Source organism: Cydia splendana, chromosome 22 (assembly GCF_910591565.1).
Source record: "Cydia splendana chromosome 22, ilCydSple1.2, whole genome shotgun sequence".
Lineage (NCBI taxonomy): Eukaryota > Metazoa > Arthropoda > Insecta > Lepidoptera > Tortricidae > Cydia > Cydia splendana.
The window spans coordinates 11357181-11384686 of NC_085981.1; the positions used below are offsets into that span (position 1 = coordinate 11357181).

Consider the following 27506-nt stretch of genomic DNA (forward strand, 5'->3'; position numbering starts at 1 on the left):
CAATTAATTATAGTAAATTACCTCACTAATTGCCTTTGAATTTCCTTTCAATGACGAAGTAAATGACACTAAGGTAAATGTACGCTCCACCGAACGCTCAAAATCCGTCCGTATCACCGAATTTCTTCTATTTTAGGCTATAAGTCGATTACCTACAGCTGATATTTAGTTGCGTATTTTTTTTCCACGAGCTAAATACCTATCCCTTCCATTATGCCCCAGAGTCGGCCAATTTGTGCCGCAGTTGGGACGTGGCAACTGATCGAAACGGATCATCGCTGCCGATTGTCACTTTGTATGGGCAACCTTAAAGAAATCAGTAAGAAGTTGCGTATATTTCTTAAGGTCATAAAACCTTTTAATTTTATTTCTGTGTTCCAAAGTATGGTTTTACAGTGTGATTACTTAATTAGTTTGTGTATTTTAGTAAATTTAATTAATTTAGTGCAGTCATATTATCAGAAATTAAGTTTAATGTGAGTTCGGTGATGAGTACACCGACATTTTGACTAGAAGGTATTATCGAACAGCGTCCGGAATCAGGGAAAGCGTATGTTTTTGAAATTATTTTTCTGGTGGTTGATTACGAACTATTTAGATTAACTACCTAATTTCACAAATAAATTAATGTATTTGTAATTTTATGAGCAATTGCCGAACAACAATAACCTATATAGATTATTATAAAATTGCGTTTGAAATGTTCATGTTTTACGACTTTTTGGCATCAAAATAAGGTTTTTGGCAAGACTGTTATCAAACAATAATTTTAGATATCTTACGTCAGTATTAGCAAGAACTTTATACGGGTACGGTTTTGTAATGGATTCAAGTATTAAATTTAATGATAGATTTGTAGCTATACCATATTGATTACGATTTAAATACTATTTTCAAAATCTGTTCGCGAAATAAGTTCCACATATTTTCCATGGTTCGTTCACCGAACGGCCGTTCGGAATTATTAGAATATCATCCTTATTACGATAACGGCTAGGTCGATATTTATATGTTTATTTTTTGTGACTATGATTTCAATGCCAGCGCTTCTCAAACTTTAGACATACTTACTGGACGCCTGATAATAGTCTCCGATTGTGGACAAAAAAACTCAATAAGATAATAAAAATAATACAGCAATAATATTTTATACAGGATGGTCCAAAACTTGATGTCCAAAATTTTTTTTGGACCCTCTCGTGGAGTGGGCGATTGTGACTTTATAAACTTTTAACTTTTGTTATGATATTCCGGGGTTCCCATACAGGGTGCCTAAAAAATAACTGCATTCCCATTGTCAGCGAGGTTTTGGGATTATACCGAGCAACTTTTACTATGGGACCAACCCCGAAATCGCGAAAAAAAATTTACCCTTCCATAGAAAATGGACCAATTAAAATGTATGAAACAGCCAAATTTTTTTTATACATATACGTACATGTTTTATAATTGTTGCATACCTACCTATTTGGTACGACTTATTTTTCAATAAAAAAAGACACGTCAAGATCGCTTACCGTCTTTCTAATGCTAAAAAACAAAGTATAGTAGGGATTTAATACTGAACTACTAAAGTTTGAGCACCACTCAACACCATATTTTCATACAATTATTTCCTAGTTCGGTAATGCGGCCTCCCTATTCGGTATAATGTGCAAATCACGTTTCTTAGTTCGGTAAATGGTACAATCAAGGAAACCGGAAAAAAATACTTTAAAAATGTTTTTAATATACGTGCAATCATTTCAGTAATTTATAGGTATGTTTAAATGAGGACAAATTTACCTGTGTTTCTATTATAGTAGTGAACATATGCGTATGAAAATACCAGAGCTAATTAAAAAAAGAAACGTGCTTTCTGGTCTTAAGCGTTCGGTGGAGCGTACATTTACCTTATCGTCACTGATAAGCGCATGGAACGCAGTGGGTGTGACGCAGGTCATAGCTAGTAGACGTACTTAGAAGTTAGATTATGTAGGAAACGACCTCCAAACGTATCAGATTACCACAACCCGTAATTATAACATTTATAACCTAATTATGTAATTACTTACTAGGTTTTTTACCCCCCCCCCCCCCCCCTCCTTGTCACACTTGGTCACATTTGGCAAACCCCTCCCCCCTGGTGTGACGTCACATTTCTTCAACGAAATCGGCAAATATTGATTTAATATCTTATCAAAATATTTTTGACAAAAGAAATATTAGTAATTTTATAACCCAAAACTGATTAAGAAATAAAATTAACCGAATGAAAACGATTATCGTTTGAAAACCTTGTTATTTAAATGATAATTAGCATATAAAATAATTTAAATATATTTTCGTTACTGATGAAGTTAAAGTGACGTCACAAAGTTTATGACTCCCCCCTCCCCCTTGTCACAACATGTCACATTTTCTTGACCCCCTCCCTCCCCCTAAACGTGTGATGTAATTAATGGATGACCCCTTGACTATGTAGTTTTTTTTGTAAAATCACGCATTGATAATAAAAAGAAAAATGAATATTAAGAAACACGCTGAAATACTAAGAGTTAAATTATAGTAATCTATAATTTAATTCTTAGTATTTCAGCGTACTAAGAGTTAAATTATAGTAATCTATAATTTAATTCTTAGTATTTCAGCGTGTTTCTTAATATTCATTTTTCTTTTAATGACTGTCGGAGTGTTCTACAAAAATAAAATAAAATAAAAATAGTTTAAATGCTTAACTCAACGATACATTTCACAAATTCACGTTTTAGATATCTTAATATTTAGTTTGTAGCAAAAAGTGAAAACTAATCGAGGTAGGAAAAAAGCGTATTATGGAACAATAGTTATTTGATTTACAAGGGGGCAAAGTTGTTGTTTAACCGCTCGTGATAATATTGATACCAGAGCAAGCGAAAGATTCCAAACATGAACCACGAGCGTAGCGAGGGTTTCAAAGCACGAGGGTTAAACAAAATTTGCCCCCGAGTGAAACACAAAATTTTTCACCACACCAACGCGAAAAAAATATTAACTGTAAGATATCAAACAAAATCAAACCAAATTAAATCCAAATAAATGTTATTAAATATTTATCATTCAAAATCATCATTTAAAAGTCAATTCTACCAGCAAACATAAGAAAACAACTCAAAATTTGCATTTGATTGCTTTGCCTCACATGTGAATAAAATGCAACTTTGCTCATCAGTTTTCATACTCATACTCATACTCATATATTTTATTGCATTTCATGTGTACAGAGGATCTTAGGGCTAAGTACAGTTTCAACATGAACCCTGCGAGGGTATAGCAACGTAAGTCTAATTAAAAGTAAACTAAAACATCTAGTTCTCATTTAAAAACTCTTGGATACAGTAATATGCTTTGCTAATTAAATGTCGCTTTAATTGCACTTTAAATCTATTTATGTTTGTTTCTACCTGTATTGACTTTGGAATTTTATTATAAATATTGACTGACATGGCAAATGGACCAGAGTGGATCATTTTCATGTTGGAGTTATTGAACAATCAAGAGAGCCTTTACCAATTGGTGTGGTGAAAATGATATTATTTTGGTTTTATTAAGATGTCATGCAGTAAAATAATTAGCTCATAGCACCCCTGCATATTACATTTGTTTGCAGGGGGTTTTCATTAGGGTCGGCAACACGCGTGTAACAGCCATGGAGTTGCAGGCGTCCAAAGGCTATGGTGACTGCTATTACAGGCGGGCCGTATGCTTGTTTGCCACCGATGTGGTATGAAAAAGGGGTGCTAATAGTTTAGCTGACTGTACATTTAATTAAACTACTCAAGATACAGTAAAACTAAAAAAAAGCTTAGTTACAAAGTGCAACCAGTCTCCCACATATATATATACCTACTTATTATATTTTATACCTATAAATTAACATGTATTTATAACTAGTTTGAGACAAAGAAAACCTAAAGACCGCGAATCACGTTCGACGTGTTGCCTCCCTGTCACACTTACGTACGAATGTACAAGTGCGACAGACAGGCAACACGTCGAACGTGATTCGCGGTAGGCGCTCTAGTTTGCATACTTTTTAGCCGCTTCGCCAGTGTGCGTGACTTGAGCACATTAAACTTATTTTAAAACTCTAAGACCTTATTTTTAGAAGGTATTTTTAAATATAACAACTTTGTTACCTTTAAAGGAAGTTAATGTAATGCGGACCTGACACTATCAATAATAAGGACATTATAATACAGTAGAACACTATTGTATTATAATTACAGTTATACACTAGAGACACTCGGGCCGAGGGGTAGAGGAGCGCGTGGGCTCCTTAAGGAGCTTGGTTAAGGGAGGCAACAGGGGACTCTCGCGCAGGCAGCTTTCTCGCGCAAAGGATTGCCATCGCTATACAGCGCGGGAATACTGCCTGCGTGATGGGCACCTTACCGAGGGGCCTAGGCTTAGAAGGTAGGTTTTAGGGATTTTTATTTTTTTGTTAGGTTTCTTCTTCTTCTTTTTAGGGGCTATATAAGACTCCAAAGTCTATGTATCACTGCGACCATTCCTGATCTATTGTGATCGCCACCTACTACAACTCTCGATCCAAACCTGCAACTTCAAACAGCTGTAGGATTTTTTTGGTCTCGAGAGACTTTACCTCCTCCGGGCGCAAAAAGTGTCCGCCCAGGATTAGGTCACGAGTACGCATTAGGCAAGGGCACTCTGTGAGGATGTGCAAGGGCGTCTCCTCCGCCTCCATGCAGAGTCTGCACCGCCGCATGTCACGTTTCCCCATAGTGTGCATGTGCTTATTTAGGCCGCAATGCCCAGTAAGCACCCTTACCAAGTTGCGCAGTTGGTTCCTAGACAGCGCTAAGGCGTTCGACGACGCCTTTTTGCTGAAGGCTTAGTTTTAGTTATTTTATTTTATAAGGTATTAAGTTTGTATAATTTACATTAATATTAAATACAGTAGGGTTCTACAGAGTCAAAAAAATCCCAAACAGGTGGTCCATTTTCACTGTTGCTGATTGTAATTGAATTATCTGACCGCTATTTTAAAACTAGTGAAAAATAAGTTGATTAAAATCAATATTGAATTTTTCTTTATAGATAAAAACCGGGCAAGTGCGAGTCGGACTCGCGCACGAAGGGTTCCGTACCATAATGCAAAAAAAAAAACAAAAAAAAAGCAAAAAAAAAAACGGTCACCCATCCAAATACTGACCACTCCCGACGTTGCTTAACTTTGGTCAAAAATCACGTTTGTTGTATGGGAGCCCCATTTAAATCTTTATTTTATTCTGTTTTTAGTATTTGTTGTTATAGCGGCAACAGAAATACATCATCTGTGAAAATTTCAACTGTCTAGCTATCACGGTTCGTGAGATACAGCCTGGTGACAGACGGACGGACGGACGGACGGACGGACGGACGGACGGACAGCGAAGTCTTAGTAATAGGGTCCCGTTTTACCCTTTGGGTACGGAACCCTAAAAATGAGAAACGGAGGCATCTTTACCTCAGATGTTTAAATTAGAACTAAATTTTATTTACACAGACTGTAATTTTTAATTACTCAACGATTACACTTAACCACACAAGACGACATCTCGCTATATTATTGCTATCAATGATCTATAGATCATGCAGTCCCCGCTCGATCGCCGCCGCACGCGCCCGCGCAGCTGTCACAGACAAGTGTTGATCAAATAGTTGACAGTGTTTGTGTAAACGAATAATAAAAAGGTTAGCTTATTATTTTTTATCTGTGGATTTTTATGTAAATAGTGGAGAAAGATGACAAGGGATGGTCACAAGAATTTAATGATTTTAATTATTTTGTGATTTATTATTTAAAAGCTTTTTTACATTTTTGCAAATGACACATACATTTAAAGTTTAAGTTAGGTAAGTATAAACATTTTTAGAAAATGGTACAAAATGTTTTTAATAATATTATTTTCATCGTAACATTAAGATTAATAAACCCAAATAAAAAATACAGATATTAATACCTATCCCTACTAGTAACTTTTCCCAATGTAATTTAAACTTTTGATTTTTAAACTATATTTTACCGTAATCATAGAACTTGCCCTAAAAAGACAGGCCGTCCAAAAAATGTAGACCTCTTAGGTCAAAGGATGACTACTAGTCCAGGTATCAAAAATAAATAGCCAAAAGCGTAGTATCGGAATCCGCGAATTCCCTACATAGCTCAATTAAAATAGCAAATCTAGACTAATTGCCACTTTTATAAGCGCGACGCATTGGCAACATAGCGTATTTTTTTGCACTTAATATTTTCTTATTGGAAGTAGGAAATTTTTTTTATAACAATTGAACAACGTGTCTCTAATAATTAAGTATATAAGGTTATTTTTTTATGACAGTTTAATCAAAATAATTATATCCTAATACATTTTTAGATTACTGATCAACGTATTATTTGATTTTATTGGATTTTCGCACTGTTGTTTGGGATAAACTACCACTTTGCCCCGAACAGACGAGCAAAAATATAATACTTAATTTGATTTTCTTCCTTAATAGACAAACATTACTACTTTATAAAAATTATAAGTACTTAGCTGATGTACATTTCAAACTTATATTTTATATTATACGGTACTGACGACTAACGACCCGTCTGGCCTTGTCGGTCGCATATATAGACCATAGTCCTGGGTTCTAATCCCGGTAAGGGCATTTATTTGTGTGATGAACACAAATATCTGTTCCAGAGTGATAGAAGTTGTGTATATATATCGTTGTCTGAGTAGGTAACTACACAAGCCTTCTTAAGCTTAATGTAAGGCTTAGTGCATATGTGTAAGGATGTCCTATAATATTTATTTATTTATTTATACTCGAGATTATCTTAGTAATTATTTAGTTTAGTATATATATACAAACATGAAAGTGCACTCAATTGACCCTAAAAACTCGCTTCGCTCGGTTGATAAATAAACAAGTCATTGGAATCTAGCAGGAAGAATGATACGTATGACATGTATTTACATTTATGATATTATAATTAATGCATAATAAATCACTATAAAACAACAATAATCAATGATAAGTCGTGATTTTAATAATTACACTGACTTACGTAGGACAAGTTTCTTAGGTAAGTAGGTATTTGCTGTATTTTCAATATTTCATAAAGTGAACTCTATGTAATCGTGTATTTATTAACTTATGTTAGTTATGTTACTAAGACAATCGAAGTTACCTATATAAAAAACGAGGCATTTATTTCAAACATATTTTTGAGTATTTTTGAAGTGAAAACTTCTTTAGCGGCGCTGTGCACTTTTTCTGATGGGAAAAAAAAGTTTAACTCGTAACAGGTGTCACGTGACCGTAAGACGTAAGACTGTCATTGAGTTTTCACTTCTGTCGGCACTCCCGGAGTGCAACTCGTTGTTTTTAAACGCTTTATTTCAAATCTATTTCTAAATTTTTGATTGTTTTGCACGTTGAAAGTTGAAAGTGCTATTCATCTTATGTTTTCGACGTGTATTTAAGAAATACGGTTTTTATGACATACTTACGGTGTGATTGCTCATATGTGACGTTATCTATAAAAAGGGACCTTATTGTCGATGGCGTTAACGCCATTATTTATTAACGATGCACCGATATAAATAAAATGCCGCGCGACGCTGTGCGGCGTAAGCGCCATCGACAATAAGGTCCCTTGTCATAGATAATGCCCCATATATTGTACAGAATAGGAAACTCAATTTATCCACGAAATTTTATCGAAAACCTAACGAAAAAAAATCAACAGCAAAATAAAAATCAGCCAATATAAAAAAAAACTTATCTTAAAGCCGTATTTTAGGGTTCCGTACCCACAGGGTAAAAACGATTATTATTAAGACTCCGCTGTCCGTCTGTCCGTCCGTCGGTCTGTCACCAGGCTGTATCTCATGAACCGTGATAGCTAGACAGTTGTAATTTTCACAGATGATGTATTTCTGTTATAACAACAAATACTAATAACAGAATAAAATAAATATTTAAGTGGGGCCACCATACAACAAACGTGATCTTTTGCCGTTTTTTGCGTAATGATTCGGAACCCTTCGTGCGCGAGTCCGACTCGCACTTGTCCGGTTTTTTTTTCCCGCCAATGCACTTTGACATGTGATCATGTTACCGAGTAAGAGAGAGAATGACTTTCACCTCTCACTTTCACGATTATTACAACATGCAATAATATTATGGATTACCAATGTAAACATTACATATGGTAAGTAGGTATGTAAGAATGTTTATTCGAAATGTTATGATTATTAAAATTAAAGTTCAAGTTCAACTTCAAATATACTTTACTCATGTAGGCCTAGCAACAAGCACTTATGAAATATACGTAAGTATTACGTGTCGTATACATTATCTTAAACTAATTATCAGAGCAATTTATTGATGTTAATATTATTAGCAATTTATTAATGGATTATTCAGATCAAATTTAATAAATAATTTAAATGTATCGTTTTTAAGCAAAAGGTAGCACTTTTTCGCTTACCATAATTAAGGACGTTTGCTTGTGTCTTTATACGAATTACCTGTTAGAGCGTCCTTATGCGACAACGTGGTACCTTTTACTTGTGAACGACACAAATATAGACGCGAATTATACTGTTGATACAGGGATTTTTAAAACGATTAAATTTGTTTAAACATACCTACCTAGTACCTATAGCACATCACTCTGAATCAAATCACATTATATTCGGTCCAGTAGTTTTCAGTAAGCTTCAATGGTTCAATTCAAAACTATCAAATATCAATTCATCTGACGTTACTCCGACTATAGTATATCGATTTGTATATGGTCGACCGGTCGTCCTAAATATTTTTGTAGAGAAAACTTCTTTAGCGGCGCTGTGCACTTTTTGAGGTGGGGAAAAAATGTTAAACTCGAGACAGCGTAAGGCGTAACCCCTGCTGTTTCGTTTTTATTCACCAAAGAACTTCTTTAGTCATAACGTATCATAATCAGGTCAATTATTTAAAACTGGACTTTTATATTAAGCAATAAAGCTCAATGTTCTAATCTTGTACGGGCTGAAATACGAGGATCTCACAGTTACATTCTAACTTTATATTACTCCAATATAATTCAATAAAGCTACATCTTGATGAAATCGCTAATAAAAGTGAACTCTAGTACTGGTGAATAAAACTCAAAATATCATGACCAAATATATTTAGATGCGAGGTCTGCAAGGTAACTTTACAATTTCTATTCGAATTTTCAACAATTAACGCTACAAATTTAAGCTCACTGGCCAGCAATTTCGGAACTAAAGTTTTTCAATAGAAAGGAGGATGGGTCAATTATACATAGAGTTGGACCAAAAAAAGTCTGCAGCGGATTTGATAGCCCACGCAGTGCAAGTGTCATTTATACGTCATAATTTCATAGAAGTTTGACGTTTAAAATAACACTTTCACTGCGTGGGCTATCAAATCCGCTGCAGACTATTCTTGGTCTGACTCTAGTGCTGCAGACATTTTGGGGTAGTCATTGAGTTTTCACTTCTGTCGGCACTCCCGGAGTGCAACCCGTTGTTTTTTTTAGACAAACGTGAATTGTGGTAAAATTGTTAACTTGCCAGTTATGTTTTTGCAAGTTAATTGTTTTAACCGGACACCAGTTTAGAAGTGATGTATCACGCGTGTATTATCAATCCGATGACGTCATTACAATAATATCAATATTTTGCGTCATACTATTTGATACGGATTGTATCAACTATCAATACAATATTTTTGGCAATATTTCTGCGTCACCACGAAGAATTATCCATAAAACTAATAACTACCTATTGGAAAACGCATTTAATTGTAAACCATATTCTCACGCAAGTAAATATTAAATTCTAACACGATAAAATAGTACCTTTAACAAAATATAAAATTATAAATATATAACATTTCAGTTCCTTGCAAAGATTGAACTTGAACTATTATATCTGAATCGCTACCGTCACGTGGGCGTAAGATGAAAAAAATATTCACTATTCATTGCTTTTCTGTTATATAATAACGTGTAGTAACGAAACGGCCAAGCCAAATATTTTGACTAGGGTGTAGGGTTTTTTGAAGTTAGGGCTTGTAGAGTTAGGGCGTGTAGAGCAGGGATGTAACGGATGTGGTTTTATCGGAACCGAAAACGGAAACAGATGTTTTCAATTTAGTTTAACGGAACCGAAAACGGAAACGGAACCGAAAACGGAACCGGAACCAGAATCGGAGCCTGAGTGATAGGTGGACGAGATGTTAAGGGTAGATCTATTAAAAACAAAAGTTCCAAATATTAATCAGCCTTTATTATGCCAGGCTTTTATTTTGGATTGGAATTGCACCACTTTTGATTTTTTAGCAAAGTCTCTTTAAGGGTCATTTGTATTTTCGCCTCTTGAAGCGGCGTGTCTTTGGATGTCGAAGGCTGTGTATTTAACTATTTATCTTTTCAACTTCTGATTGGTTAAATTAATCATATTCTGCAACATGCATACACTTCAAATGACTTTTTAACGATGTAGCCGTTTTCTCCTTTCTAGAATAAACCTTCAGACAAAGTTTACACTTAGCCGTGTCCCCACTAACTTCATCAAAATAGTTCCAAATCGAACTTGATTTCGACTTCAATGGTGCGTTTTTTTACACACTAATATTCACCGCACACACTACACACAGTCAGTAGTCACTACACAACAGAACACATACGATTTTAATTTTAATAACACGAATAAAACAAAGTATACAAACAAACAACAAATTAGCGTAGCACGTGGCAAGCGGGGCGATGAGCGAATGACAGGTATAAACCTGTTTGTTTTTGATGTACGCCGCCGCCGCGCAAAGCATTGACATCCGTTATAACTTCCGTTTCAAACATAACGGAACCGGAACAGAAACGGATGTGTAATACCAAACGGAAGTTCCGCCTTAACGGAAACGGAAACGGAGCTCCGTAACATCCCTGGTGTAGAGTTAGAAGCTTACAAGATCTGGTAACTTATTGACAGTGCGAGCCAATAGGTCTCGTCTTCGCAACCTTTTATATGAAAATGTTTTGGTGGGATTTCACTTCTTTATGTAAGTTGCTTATGACATTTGTTTTACCTATTTTGTTAATTTTTTTCTTTTTTTCTTGGTGTAAGTACCTATTTCTTGCACATCAGAGGTGCCTTTTTTTCATAGCCCCCTTTGTGATTTATATAATAAAGGCTGTATACTCGTATAATTTTCAGATCTCTAGCATCAAATTAATGGTAAAACCCATGCAAACTTCCATCTCTTATCTTAGATAATTTAAAGGGCGAGCGACTTTATTCGTTGTATTCCAGATTTGTAAATATTATCCAAAAATATATAACTTGATGTACTTAAGTAATTTATAAAAGTTTCAATCTTTTTTTCAAGACCGAATAAATTAAAGATACAAAGATACTAAAACTTTAAAGGTAGATTTAAAGGGTACTTTAAGGTGATTTACTAAAAATCCTTAATTATTTATTTTATTATTTATACAGACCCCTAACATCAAAAAGTCTCAAACAGACTTCCATCCCATATTTTAAGGGGTTTGAGGGGTAATTGTTCCATGTTTTAGATTTTTTTGTTAATTATCTGTACTAATACTAGCTTTATACATACCAAAATTCAACTTCGTGAAGTACTCTAAAAATTTTGATAATCATCAGTGAGTGAGTTAGTGACGAAATCGAGATAGGTATCAATAAAATCTAAAGTATTTAAGAGCCATGTGATTGAAACTAAAATTTATACCTAGAATAATCTAAACTCAAGTTCAAAAGAACGACGAAACGCTTTAAGGAATGATAGGTAGTGCCTAGTGCCCTTTGCGCTTCGCTTGGCTCGTCTTCAGATAAAGGTTGATACGGTTGTTATAAGTAAGTAGGTATACATATCTAGTTGATACACAATACAGGGTCGTATGATAATATTCAATACCGTAAAAGTATAAAACTTTGCCCTTTAACATAACTTTGCCCACCGCGTACATACACACAACCACCACCGCGTTTATAGTACATTATTGTCGAGGCTCGGAAGTAGCTACTTGCAGGCTGAGGATTCGTATTAAACGGACGACCTTGGGAGTCCGTTTAAATGAATCCGAAGCCAGCAAGTAGCCTTCCAGCCGAGTCATATATAGTGCTTTTCTCAAAAATGGTGCAAGAAATATAAATATAATAGAAATATTTCACAGAAGCAACGTTCTCACGTATATATTTTCACAGAAAAAAGTAGAATCAATTGAAATAATTAGCTTTGCCGCCTTTTATTTTTTTAATTAAAAAATAAAAGTGTATTTTTCTGCCGAAAATACGCCAACCTATTCGAGACAGCTAAATAGTCGCGGTACCAACATTATAATTATAAGTAGGTACTAATCATCTGTTTGGCTGTTTAATGGGCCTGTGCCTTCATTTGATATGGCCATTTTAACTTTTAAAAAGTTTGGAACACGACAAATAATGGAATTAGTAGCAAACATTGCAGTCCCAAAATCGAGACTGCAATGTTTTTAACTTTTTAATTTTCGACTGACCATAAACTCCGCGCTTCGCGACCAAATTTTTAAACGGCAAAGTCGACTTTGCCGTCCATTTTTGAGAAAAGTTATTTAAGTTATTTCGCTTTTACCGAACTGTGAGCTGTGACGCGGCAAAGTTATGTTAAAGGGCAAACCTTATAGTAAAAGTATAGGTAGTTATCATGCATTTTATCTTCATCTTCTCCGAGATAATAACGACGACCAAAATACCAAATAAATGGCGCAGTTACGCAGTTTCTGATACCCTACATAAGTTTATCATTTGCGAGTAACTAGTCAAACTATTTTTGCATGATTAAAGTAAACATGAAGCAATATTTTTAACTGTTTCATCATTACAACTGAGGATCATTTCAAATTATTTTATTTACCATCTTTTTCTATGATTATAAGATTATAAAAAGCAGTCAGATGAATGTCAAATCTTTAAAAAGGAGCCTTAAATTTGTATGGAATTTGTTTTGCGCTCCTAACTAGTATAGTTATAAAAAAAATCAAAAAAAGTCATATGGAGGAGCATAGCTTTGGTTAATGTATGTATGTATATATAAACTCTTTATTGTACAAAACAAAAATACGATACATTCTGTAAGAATAGTTTCCAAGGAGGAAAGTGGTAACTACGAAAAACGGTCGTCAACTTTCTTTTTAAATACAGAAAATAAAGAGAACGCGTGCAGAATAATTTTGCCATCAGCTGTGTTTGTGTTGTGTTGATGAAAATACAGATTTTGCCTTTAATTAAGTCCACAACCATAATCAACCATTATCTCGGGACGGGCCCATCGTGCAGTACCCAACTAGTTGCGATCAATCGCGCGCGTGATGCGAACTCATCAACCAATCGCGTTGTAGCGGTGTCACACCGCTGTACTGGCCCCAATTCATGCCCCTTTTTATTGCCTGTAAGGCCAGTCCAGAGATATACGTCAACGTCCACAACGGACTAAATCATAGAATAACCTAATGCTTGTTTCGTTAGCCAATCCATTAAAATTGATAAATGACGGAATAAAAACTAGACATAATGACGTCGTCATAACACCTCAACGTCATAATACGAGTTCATTGTTATCAAACGCGTAACAATACACAAAAGGGCACGTTCTTGTGTAAAAACTGTGATCTTACAACCTTTAGTAATATGTGGTATTATCTATGAAAAGGGACCTTATTGTCGATGGCGCTTACGACACTAACATCGATGAGCACTAAACGTAGTAGTTTAAAATTGGTGATTCTGGCCCATTTTAGTTATTTTGATTTCCAATTTAGCAATTAAGTTTCTTTGATTACCACCACCATATTTACAGACTTTAACAAGGATTTCATGCATTATTTTCTAGTATGTATAAGTCCTTGAACTACGTTATTGCTTGTCAGAAACACGACGGCTCATTATTTTCTCGATAGAATCTTAAGTTGAAAACATGCCTAACACTGTCTTTATTTCCTTATGTTAGAAGTACTAGGACGAAAATGTATATGAAACTTACTTCAGTCGATAGCTTTTAAGTAAATCTTCATTATTGCTTGTCCTTTTATCGATACGTTAATTTTTTCATTCATCATTTGATGAATTCAACATTTTGCCTACTAAATTACACCCTACGCGGCAATACCTTGCGCCTATTCCTCACGCCAGTACGCCCGTGACCACTGTCAGCGTCGGACCTGTGCTAGTTTAGCGGACGTTTCATAAAATGGGTAATCACAGTATAAATATGCAAATATGTTATACACACAATGTTTTTCAACATACTTACGAAGAAAAGCAAAATAATTCTTAAATACGGTGACATTTCAGACATTCATCCGTCATATTGTCATTTTATAACAAGTTGGGCAGCAAAGGCACACACCCATCTAACCAATCCGGAATTCAGTCACGATTGATAAATTGTGTAAACATATTTTAAAAGGCTATAAAATTAATCAAATTGAATAATTTAGACTGGTCACATTTTTGTAAAAATTGATTTCTACTGGCAAAACATATTACTTTTTGGCAACCGGGTTTTTTAACCTAATTAGACCCCGCTGAATCCGAATTTGCCGGTTGCTTGATCGAATTCTTGACTGGAAGTGAGATATGTGATATTAAAGGTCCCTTTTTTTAGTTTTTCGTAAATAACTCGTAAACGGTGGCCAATATAAAAAAAATGAACTAATAATCTACACAAAATTTTCAATAAAAAAGATTCAGTACATTTTTAGCAGGGATCAATATTTAAAAAGATAATAAAGAGGGAAAGTTAATTATAATAAATTCTAAGGTTCCTTGTTTTTATTTTTTCGTTAATAATTTGAAAAGTATGACTCATAGCAAAAACAAATCTTACACATAAATCATCATCATCATCATCATCTCAGCCATAAGACGTCCACTGCTGAACATAGGCCTCCCCCTTGGACCTCCATACGTGCCGGTTGGAAGCGACCCGCATCCAGCGTCTTCCGGCGACCTTAACAAGATCGTCTGTCCATCTTGTGGGTGGACGTCCTACGCTGCGCTTGGTAGTGGTCACTACTCGAGCACATTTCGACCCCATCGGCCATCTTCTCTGCGTGCAATGTGGCCTGCCCATTGCCACTTCAGCTTGCTAATCCGGTGGGCTATGTCGGTGACTTTAGTTCGTCTACGGATCTCCTCATTTCTGATTCGATCACGTAGAGAAACTCCGAGCATAGCCTTCTCCATAGCTCGTTGAGCGACTTTGAGTTTTGAGATGAGGCCGGTAGTGAAAGACCACGTTTCGGAGCCGTAAGTCATCACTGGTAACACACATTGATTAAAGACTTTCGTCTTGAGGCACTGAGGTATGTCGGACGAAAAGACATTACGTAGTTTCCCGAACGCTGCCCAACCGAGTTGGATTCGGCGGTTGACCTCTTTCTCGAAGTTGGACCTACCTAATTGGACTACTTGTCCTAGGTAGATGTACGAGTCAACAACTTCGAGTACCGAGTTCCCAACAGAGACTGGGATGGGCACAACATTGGCATTTGACATAAGTTTCGTCTTGTCCATGTTCATTTTCAAGCCCACCCGTTGTGAAACTCGGTTGAGGTCATCGAGCATCATGCTGAGTTCCTCCATCGACTTTGCCATGACTACGATATCGTCGGCAAACCGAAGGTGAGTGATGTATTCGCCGTTGATGTTGATGCCAAGTCCTTCCCATTCCAGGAGCTTGAAGGCGTCTTCCATTACGGCAGTAAACAGTTTCGGAGAGATAACGTCTCCCTGCCTTACGCCTCTTTGCAATGGAATCGCCCTCGTGCTCTGCTCCTGTACTCGGACCGACATGGTGGCGTTATTATACAAACACTTCAACACTTCGATGTACCGATAGTCAATATGGCATCGCTGAAGAGACTCAAGCACCGCCCATGTTTCCACCGAATCGAAGGCTTTCTCATAGTCCACAAACGCTAAGCATAATGGCAAGTTATACTCTTCGGTCTTCTGTATAACTTGCCGCAGCGTATGGATGTGGTCTATGGTACTATAGCCTTTTCGGAAACCGGCTTGTTCGGGAGGCTGGAAGTCATCAAGTCTGTGTTCGAGACGGTTCGTGATGACCCTTGAAAACAGCTTATAGACATGGCTCAGAAGCGTGATGGGTCTGTAGTTCTTCAATAGGTTGTTATCACCTTTTTTGAAGAACAACACCACCTCGCCTCTATTCCATGTTTCAGGCGTTATGCCCTCGGACAAGGCGGAATTAAAGAGCTTCTGGAGGACTTTAAGTACCGGTGTTCCACCCGCTCTCAGAAGCTCTGAAGTGATTTCGTCTTTGCCCGGCGCCTTGTTGTTCTTAAGCTGCTCCAGGGCCATCCTAATCTCGTACAGACTGATGTCCGGGATATCTTCGGTATAATGTCGGGACAGCTTGGCTCTTGGATCTCCTACCAAGCTGTCAACGGGCTTTGCGATCGAAGTGTATAACTGTCCATAGAACCTCTCGATCTCACCTAAAACCTCCGCTTTGCTCGACGCTATGCTGCCATCTTCCCGTTTCAGCTTTGTCAGCTGGCTTTGCCCAATAGACCCTTGCTTTGCTTGCGTTGCTTTGTCCTTTGCGAACACTTTGGAGCCTTGGTTTCGCTCAATAGTCTCTTTAATACGGTTAGTATTAAAGAGACGCAGATCATGTCGCAAGGACTTAGATATACGTCTATTGAGCTGCCTATATGACTCCGCGTCATCGGGAGACTGCAACTGTAGCGAGCGTCGTTCAGCCATGAGGTTTAAGGTTTGCTCGGTCAATTTCTGAGGTCTATCTTTACGGCGGGGTCTAAAAAACTTAGACCCTACTGTGTGGACAGTTTCCACTAGCCCGTCGTTGATTTCGTCCACTGAAGCCAAGTTCTCTAGGCAAGCAAAGCGGTTAGAGAGCTCGAGTTGAAAGCTTTCGGGGTTTTGAACATGGGCTCGAGTAGGTCGGAGCGTAGACTTCATCAGGCTGGACCTTTCAAGTTTAATATTGATAGTCAGTGTGCCTCTTACGATTCGGTGATCACTACCGGTCTTTACCCTGTTGATCACACATAAATAATAAACATAAAATTTCCTACAAGAAACATGTAGAACACTTTTCGCTAGGATCAATATTTAAAAAGACAAAGCAGCCGGTAAGTTAATTACAATCAATTTTAAAGTCCCTTTTTAGTTTTTTGTAAATAACTCGTAAACGGTGTCCCATAGCAAAATAGGTTTTATGAATAAATAATCTACATAAAATTTCCTGCAAAAAACATCTGAACACTTTTCAAAAAAAGTGTACAAAACCTTTTTTGTGGACAATTTTATCTGCCCCCGTTGCAACCTTTTACGAGTTATTTACGAAAAAAAAGCGACCTGTGAACTGAATGTGATTAACTTTCTTCCTTTAATATCGTTTTAAATATGGATCCTAGAGAAAAGAGTTCAGATGTTTTTTGCAGAAAATTTTATGGAGATTATTTATTCATAAAAACCTATTGTGCTATGGGACACCGTTTACGAGTTATTTACAAAAAACTAAAAAGGGACTTTAAAATTGATTATAATTGACTTACCGGATGCTTTGTCTTTTTAAATATTGATCCTAGCGAAAAGTGTTCTACACCCATGCATCCGAGTATTTATGTGTTTTGGCTAGTCTGGGGTTTATGCCTGCAATTGATAAACCTACGAGGAACAATAGCTGTTTGGATCAATTCTTTGTAAGGTCAGTGAGGAATTTTGCGTCAGTGGTCTGTGTCTCTGACATTACAGACCATGACCTAGTTATGATCGGTATCTCAATCCCCAATAAGGTTAATATTACAAAGCCATCCAAAACTGTGATCAGCCAGGATTTTGAAGCAATCGGAGCGGCGCTTAAAGAAGAAAACTGGCACACAGTCACTAGTAAAACATCAGCTAATGAAGCCGCAGAAGCCTTTTACTCCATATTGTCTAACCTAATTTCAAAACATTCTTCATGCAGATCAGTTAGTAATTCAAAATTTATTATAAAACCCTGGATGACTCCAGGCTTGATTAAATGCTCTAGAGTTAAGGACAAACTACATATCAATCACAGGAAACACCCCCATAATGAAATAGCCAAAATAACTTATACTAGATATAGAAATTTTTATATAAGCATTTTACGAAAAACCAAGGATGATTATGACCGGAAACAACTTTTGGATAGTAAAAAACACCCGAGGAAACTTTGGAGAATTATTAGAGACATATCTCACCTAAATCGGGATAGGCATACACCCCATGAACTAGCCACCATCAAGCCTAATTTTTCTGACTCCCTAAATCACACCAATGAATTCTTCTCCTCAGTGGGCAAAAACCTAGCAAATGTTATACTCTCTGAAAAAAACAAGAGTGAGGCCACACTTGCGACTGAAATAGCCTTAACAAACTCCCCTCTTCGATCAATGTTCTTAAATCCTACCGACGATACTGAAGTAGAAAAATTAATCATGTCCTTAAACCCTGATTGCGCGTCCGGCATTGATAAACTAAACACTCGTATTTTAAAAATCCTAAAAAACTATATCGTCAAACCACTTGTACATATTTTTAACCTCAGCATTTCATCGGGTTCTTTTCCGGAGTGCTGGAAAGTAGCTGCAGTAGTTCCCGTTCATAAAGGAGGTGACAAGAGCCTCCCCGGGAATTATCGCCCTATTTCTCTTCTCAGCAGTCTGTCTAAAATACTGGAAAAGATTATTAATAATCAACTAATCAACTTCCTTGAATCAGAACACCTACTCTCTCAAAGACAATATGGCTTTCGGAAAAAGAGATCTTCTGAACAAGCCGCCACCTTACTGGTTAACCTTGTCTCGTCCTATCTTGACAGAGGAGAATCCTGCGTGGGAATCTTCCTAGATCTGGCCAAGGCGTTTGACACTGTCTCAATCCCGATTTTGCTAAGGAAGCTTGAACTGTTAGGCATTCGCGGTATCGCATGGAACTGGTTCCAAAGCTACCTTACAAACCGGAAGCAGTGTGTAAGACTCGGCACTTTAGTCAGTGATTCAGCCCCGATAACCTTCGGTGTGCCACAGGGAAGCGTCCTCGGTCCCACTCTATTTCTGATCTACCTCAATGACTTAATCTCTCTACCCGTCAGTCAGGCAGAAATTATCTGCTACGCAGACGACACTGCTCTGCTGTTTCACGATGTCTCCTGGGCTCGTTGCTTCGCGGTAGCAGAGACAGGTTTGACTGTGATTGCCAAGTGGCTCGCTGACAACCTGCTTTCACTTAATATTTCAAAAACAAAATACTTATGTTTTCATAAAACGGCCTCTTCTGCCCCCAGCTCGCGACCAGATCTCAAGCTTTCTTGTGGCAGTGCAGAGGATGACCCAGCTATTCACTCGAGTAGAGTTTTCGATGTGGTTAGTAATTGTACCACCGTAAAGTACCTGGGCATTACGCTTGATGAAAATCTTAATTTCAAAAAGCACATCGAATTGTTGTCTGCTAGAGTCCGAAAGGTTGTATTCATTATGAAGCTGCTACGAAATTCTGCTACGAGGGAGTTGCTTAAGCTTGCATACACTTCGATTTGTGAATCCATCCTATCATACCGCATTGGTGTGTGGGGTGGCTCCACTAGCTCTGCACTACTGCCTCTCGAAAGGACCCAAAGGTTTGTGCTCAAGGTCATGCTCGGGAAACCCGGGTTGTTTCCGACTGTTTCCCTTTATAAAGACGCGGATGTTCTTAGTGTCAGGCAATTATTAATCCTACGAGTTGCAACTCACGTGCATCAAAAAACTATACTATAACTATAACTATAAACTCTTACCCTAATCCGTAATCGAGTCTTTAGAATTCCTACGCCCATCGTAAAAACCACATTCGCGAGGCGTTTTCCTAACTTCCTGCATCCGTATATTTACAATTCAGTAGTAAAGGCATGCAACATATCTGAAAAGTCTCCTGTTGAAGCAAAACTCATAATTAAGAACTGGTTGAAAGATCTTAACTATATTCGAACTGAGATGCTGTTAAAGGTCATCACCTAATCCCTCACATGATAACCATCTCTGTAGCCTTACGCCTTACACACACTCGCACACACACACGCAAACACACACACACATACACACGCACCATTTTTTCATTCCTTTTTTCTTTCTTTGAATTTCATAATTTCCTTAATTATTAGTTTATTAGATTAGTTTCTTCTTAACCTTTTGCTTACAAATTGAAGACTCGGCTGCCACGTCACAGGCATAGCCTAGTGTGGGGCCACAGGATATATATATATATATATTGTCAACAAGGTTATTTCAAATAAATATTATTCTTATTATCTCTTTATTTATTTTTCGTCTTAAGTTAGGGTTTTTATAATATGAATATAAAAGTAAAATATAAAAAACACTTACAAAACGATAAAAAAAAAACATATAAACACATTATAAAAAACCTAACCTAGGGTACCGCCAGCAGCGGGGCAAGGCCCAAGCTACCGGTGGTCAGGGCTGCAGAGAGAGGAACCGGCGGACTATCCGCGCCGTGTCCAAGATCACCGCCTTCTGCATCTGACCCTTGATCCAACCACCTAGCGAGAGTCTCTCAAGATGTTGGTCGAGACTCTTCGCTATTAGACCGTTCACTGAAACGACTATCGGGACAATCATCGTCGAATCAACATCCCACATGGCGGTTATCTCGTGAGCCAAGTCTAGGTACTTACTGGACTTGTCCTTCTCGGCCTTCACGAGATTCTCATCATGGGGGATGGTGATGTCAACGAGCACGGCCCGACGTTGCGATCGATCTATTATCACAATGTCAGGCTTATTGGCTACAATAGTCCTGTCTGTGATGATAGATCGATCCCAATAGAGCGTGGCATGACCATTCTCGAGAACAGGCGCAGGTAAGTACTTGTAGTACGGTACTTCGCGGTCCACAAGGCCATATAGAAGAGCAAGTTGCTGGTGAATAATTCTGGCTACGAGATTATGTCTGTGCAAGTACTCGCCGTTAGCAAGATGAGAACAACCGGAAATGATATGCCTGAGTGACTCTCCGGGACGGCGGCATGCCCGACAAATGTCGACCGTACCGTCCTTCAGGATATATTTCCGATAGTTGTTCGTCATCATCACTTCGTCCGCAATTGCACAGGCAAAACCCTCGGTTTCTCCGAAGAGGTCCCCGAATCGTAACCAGTTCACCGACGCGAGCAGGTCCACATCGGGTCCCGTGAGGGCCTTGCAGAACCGCCCGTGTAGCACCTTACTCTCCCATGCCGCCTTGCGATCCGCAGTACTTAGTACCACAGGTTTGCGCCAGTTCTCGTTTGCCAAGGAGAGCGGCGTGAGGTTCCTGTCTACTGCCACCACATCACGATGCATCCCACACTCGTTGTTAAGGAAATAATTCCTGAGATTGTAAACCTCGCGGTTGTGGAGATCCTTGGCGTTTAGGAAGCCTCGGCCTCCACACTTCCGTGGGATGTACAATCTCATAACTGACGAGCGTGGGTGTAGCATGCGATGTGTGGTGAGCAGTGACCGGACCCTCCGATCCAGGGCGTCCAGCTCGGTCTGAGTCCACCTTAGTATGCCAAAGGAGTATGTGAGTAGGGGCATTACCCAGGCGTTGAAGGCGCGCACTTTGTTGCCTCCTGACAAAAGACTGTTAAGGACTTTTGTGAGGCGACTGAAAAAGCGCTCCTTCACCGACCGTCTAATACCCTCGTCCTCAATACCCAACGACTGTGACATACCAAGGTATTTATAGGTTTCTGATTCAGAGATAGATCTGAAAGACATTGTCTCAGAGAGTTGTAAATTTGTTGAATTTACAACCTTCCCCCGCTGTACATGCATAACCGCACATTTATCGACACCAAACTCCATGTGGATGGCACTACTGAAGACTTCCGTGGTTTTCAGTAGCTCCAACAAGTCTTGGCTATTTGGTGCAAATAATTTGAGGTCATCCATGTACAGAAGGTGAGAAATGACTACACCCTCTCTCCGAAGCCGGCAACCTAGTCCCAAATCCTTCAGCAGGGTGCTGAGGGGATTCAAAGCTAGGCAGAACCACAGGGGACTCAGACTGTCGCCCTGAAAGATTCCTCGCTTAATCCTTATAAAATCCTGCGGGCCAGGGCGGTCATCTCCGCCTCCTGGTTGACGAAGGACTGTGGTCCACTGTCTCATACACGCGCTTAGGAAGGCTCTCAAAGCTGCATCAACTTTATACAGCTCTAAGACCCTCCCCAACCATGAATGAGGCACCGAATCATAGGCCTTCTTGTAGTCAATCCAAGCGGCTGAGAGGGCCCCCTTGTGCCGCCGGATTTGTTGGCAAATGGTCATGTCTATGAGGAGGAGCTCTTTAGTACCACGGGACCCAACCCGACACCCATTTTGATCGGAAGCCAGAATATTGTTTGCGATAATGTGCGCGTTGATTTTTACTCTCAAAATGGATGTAAGGAGCTTGTAGAGTGTAGGCAAGCATGTAATGGGTCTGTAGTTCTTCGCTTCCGTGGTACTACCGGACTTATAGAGCAGAAAGGTGACACCAGTTGTTAAGGAAGGTGGGAGAGAACCAAGCTCGAGGGCTTGTTGAAATTGTGCTGCCAAGCGCGAGTGCGAGCATCGGAACCACTTTAGCCAGAAGTTGTGCAATCCATCCGGCCCAGGACTTTTCCAGTTCTGGGCCGTGCGGATGGCACAACTGACGTCATCGGGGCTGATGGTGACTGCCCCCATAGGTTCGATGGACTCGCACTCACGTTCGACAACACTCATCCAACCCCCCTCGGTGTGTCCGACAGGCACCGACCAGATGCTACGCCAGAAGTCGGTCATGGCAGTAACATCCGGCGGCTGCGTGTCGGGCGTACGAAGGTTGGTTTCCTCCCACTTTCGGTACACCTTCCTTTGGTCACTTTGAAAAAGGCGATTCTGCTGAAATCGATCCACACGCTCTCTGTAGCGGCGAATACGGTTTGCCCATGCATAGACTTTCTGCTTTAGAAAGTCGATGCGCTCTGTGACATTGGCCATGTAGTCGCGGGGCCTGATATCCGTCCCCGCGAACGCCTGGTTCACAAAGCGCATTACTCGGGGGCGATTGTTGCCCTCCCTGAAGCAGATCAGCTTTGCGATGAGAGTCCTAAACGAGCTGATACGTCGCTCGATCCGCACTTGCCATGCAGGGACACCTCCGGCGGTCCTAGGTGCACGTTCAGCGTCCGGGAACTTGACGCGAGCAACACGGCACGCCGCGATGGCTCCGCAGTACATGATCGAGTGCGTATCATCTAAATCTTTACTAGTCCGCAGATGTGGTTCTAGTAAAGCGTTTAGGGCTCCCATGAGCGCTAGATTGCGTCTATTCATAGGCAGACGTGGTAATCGGGGCCTAGAGTTGGTTGTGGCGCGATACTGCGTAATCGCCTCTTCCAAAGTCCTCCTCAGTTGCTCATTAGCAGTTGTACTCACATTCTGACTCGCGAAGTCCCCCTCGTCGGTACAGAAATCAACCCGTGGCGCCGCCGGTGCCAGGTCGGGTGCGGGCACCGGATCCGGCGACGTGGCGGGCAGATCCCGCACCGAGGTGGAGTCCGCGCGAGCAGAGAGAGCCTCCTGGCGAAGCCGATCAAGTGTCGCGTCATCCAAGCGCTTTAGCCGCTGAATGACGCGCACCTGATCCGATAATCGCTGCTCCGACACGGTGATGGTAGGTTCAAGAGCCTGAAACAGAGGCAGTATTCTCGAACGATAGGCGGATAGCTGTGTTCCCCCCTCTGTAGCCCCATAATAGGCGCGCATGACATTCTCGTTCATGTCTCGAGTCCATCTCATGCGTCGCACTATACCACCGGCAGCGGGAGCCGTGGGCGGGGCAGGATGTCCCGCAGGCCCCAAGCGTGCCGGCAGCGGTGGCCGCCCTCGTCGCGCAGGTGGTCGTGGCGGCGGCGGCGGCGGCCCGCCCTCGTCACTGGATCCGTCTGTGTCAGGCGCCGTTGCGAACTCGTCGCCTGACGACGATGTGGACGAGGAACTGGACGGGGCGGGCGGGGGTGGTGGTCGTGCGTTGTTGGTCGACTCCGCTGCACGTCTTTGACTCCTCGTAATCATTCTTTGCATACGTTATTACTGATTTGCCGTAATGTTGTGTTGACCGTTTTGTCAAACAAATGTCAATGTAAGTGGTGTGTGTATGGGATTTGAGTCACACGTATTGTAGTCGATTTTTATGTTTCCACATAGCCAGGTCAAAGGTACATTAGATGGCAAAATACACAACAGTTTTAACAATAAAAACGTATAAAAATATAATTATAGCAAATAAAATTTACGAGACGTCTGTCATTGTCAGAGCGGTTTTTATTATTCTTATTATTCTCTTTATTTATTTTCCGTCTTAAGTTAGGGTTTTTATAATATGAATATAAAAGTAAAATATAAAAACACTTACAAAACGATAAAAAAAAAACATATAAGCACATTATAAAAAACCTAACCTAGGGTACCGCCAGCAGCGGGGCAAGGCCCAAGCTACCGGTGGTCAGGGCTGCAGAGAGAGGAACCGGCGGACTATCCGCGCCGTGTCCAAGATCACCGCCTTCTGCATCTGACCCTTGATCCAACCACCTAGCGAGAGTCTCTCAAGATGTTGGTCGAGACTCTTCGCTATTAGACCGTTCACTGAAACGACTATCGGGACAATGATCGTCGAATCAACATCCCACATGGCGGTTATCTCGTGAGCCAAGTCTAGGTACTTACTGGACTTGTCCTTCTCGGCCTTCACGAGATTCTCATCATGGGGGATGGTGATGTCAACGAGCACGGCCCGACGTTGCGATCGATCTATTATCACAATGTCAGGCTTATTGGCTACAATAGTCCTGTCTGTGATGATAGATCGATCCCAATAGAGCGTGGCATGACCATTCTCGAGAACAGGCGCAGGTAAGTACTTGTAGTACGGTACTTCGCGGTCCACAAGGCCATATAGAAGAGCAAGTTGCTGGTGAATAATTCTGGCTACGAGATTATGTCTGTGCAAGTACTCGCCGTTAGCAAGATGAGAACAACCGGAAATGATATGCCTGAGTGACTCTCCGGGACGGCGGCATGCCCGACAAATGTCGACCGTACCGTCCTTCAGGATATATTTCCGATAGTTGTTCGTCATCATCACTTCGTCCGCAATTGCACAGGCAAAACCCTCGGTTTCTCCGAAGAGGTCCCCGAATCGTAACCAGTTCACCGACGCGAGCAGGTCCACATCGGGTCCCGTGAGGGCCTTGTAGAACCGCCCGTGTAGCACCTTACTCTCCCATGCCGCCTTGCGATCCGCAGTACTTAGTACCACAGGTTTGCGCCAGTTCTCGTTTGCCAAGGAGAGCGGCGTGAGGTTCCTGTCTACTGCCACCACGTCACGATGCATCCCACACTCGTTGTTAAGGAAATAATTCCTGAGATTGTACACCTCGCGGTTGTGGAGATCCTTGGCGTTTAGGAAGCCTCGGCCTCCACACTTCCGTGGGATGTACAATCTCATAACTGACGAGCGTGGGTGTAGCATGCGATGTGTGGTGAGCAGTAACCGGACCCTCCGATCCAGGGCGTCCAGCTCGGTCTGAGTCCACCTTAGTATGCCAAAGGAGTATGTGAGTAGGGGCATTACCCAGGCGTTGAAGGCGCGCACTTTGTTGCCTCCTGACAAAAGACTGTTAAGGACTTTTGTGAGCCGACTGAAAAAGCGCTCCTTCACCGACCGTCTAATACCTTCGTCCTCAATACCCAACGACTGTGACATACCAAGGTATTTATAGGTTTCTGATTCAGAGATAGATCTGAAAGACATTGTCTCAGAGAGTTGTAAATTTGTTGAATTTACAACCTTCCCCCGCTGTACATGCATAACCGCACATTTATCGACACCAAACTCCATGTGGATGGCACTACTGAAGACTTCCGTGGTTTTCAGTAGCTCCAACAAGTCTTGGCTATTTGGTGCAAATAATTTGAGGTCATCCATGTACAGAAGGTGAGAAATGACTACACCCTCTCTCCGAAGCCGGCAACCTAGTCCCAAATCCTTCAGCAGGGTGCTGAGGGGATTCAAAGCTAGGCAGAACCACAGGGGACTCAGACTGTCGCCCTGAAAGATTCCTCGCTTAATCCTTATAAAATCCTGCGGGCCAGGGCGGTCATCTCCGCCTCCTGGTTGACGAAGGACTGTGGTCCACTGTCTCATACACGCGCTTAGGAAGGCTCTCAAAGCTGCATCAACTTTATACAGCTCTAAGACCCTCCCCAACCATGAATGAGGCACCGAATCATAGGCCTTCTTGTAGTCAATCCAAGCGGCTGAGAGGGCCCCCTTGTTCCGCCGGATTTGTTGGCAAATGGTCATGTCTATGAGGAGGAGCTCTTTAGTACCACGGGACCCAACCCGACATCCATTTTGAGCGAAAGCCAGAATATTGTTTGCGATAATGTGCGCGTTGATTTTTGCTCTCAAAATGGATGTAAGGAGCTTGTAGAGTGTAGGCAAGCATGTAATGGGTCTGTAGTTCTTCGCTTCCGTGGTACTACCGGACTTATAGAGCAGAAAGGTGACACCAGTTGTTAAGGAAGGTGGGAGAGAACCAAGCTCGAGGGCTTGTTGAAATTGTGCTGCCAAGCGCGAGTGCGAGCATCGGAACCACTTTAGCCAGAAGTTGTGCAATCCATCCGGCCCAGGACTTTTCCAGTTCTGGGCCGTGCGGATGGCACAACTGACGTCATCGGGGCTGATGGTGACTGCCCCCATAGGTTCGATGGACTCGCACTCACGTTCGACAACACTCATCCAACTCCCCTCGGTGTGTCCGACAGGCACCGACCAGATGCTACGCCAGAAGTCGGTCATGGCAGTAACATCCGGCGGCTGCGTGTCGGGCGTACGAAGGTTGGTTTCCTCCCACTTTCGGTACACCTTCCTTTGGTCACTTTGAAAAAGGCGATTCTGCTGAAATCGATCCACACGCTCTCTGTAGCGGCGAATACGGTTTGCCCATGCATAGACTTTCTGCTTTAGAAAGTCGATGCGCTCTGTGACATTGGCCATGTAGTCGCGGGGCCTGATATCCGTCCCCGCGAACGCCTGGTTCACAAAGCGCATTACTCGGGGGCGATTGTTGCCCTCCCTGAAGCAGATCAGCTTTGCGATGAGAGTCCTAAACGAGCTGATACGTCGCTCGATCCGCACTTGCCATGCAGGGACACCTCCGGCGGTCCTAGGTGCACGTTCAGCGTCCGGGAACTTGACGCGAGCAACACGGCACGCCGCGATGGCTCCGCAGTACATGATCGAGTGCGTATCATCTAAATCTTTACTAGTCCGCAGATGTGGTTCTAGTAAAGCGTTTAGGGCTCCCATGAGCGCTAG

At 40.8% G+C, this 27506-nt stretch overlaps 1 protein-coding gene across 1 annotated transcript in view; it reads left to right on the forward strand.

The window, feature by feature from the left end:
• Window positions 1-5592: 5592 nt before the first annotated feature.
• Window positions 5593-27506, forward strand: part of LOC134801467 (facilitated trehalose transporter Tret1-2 homolog) — a 34636-nt gene continuing 12722 nt past the window's right edge. Inside the window, exon 1 of the mRNA XM_063774067.1 lies at window positions 5593-5715. The gene's annotated coding sequence lies outside the window, so the exon portion shown is untranslated. The remainder of the gene's footprint in view (window positions 5716-27506) is intronic.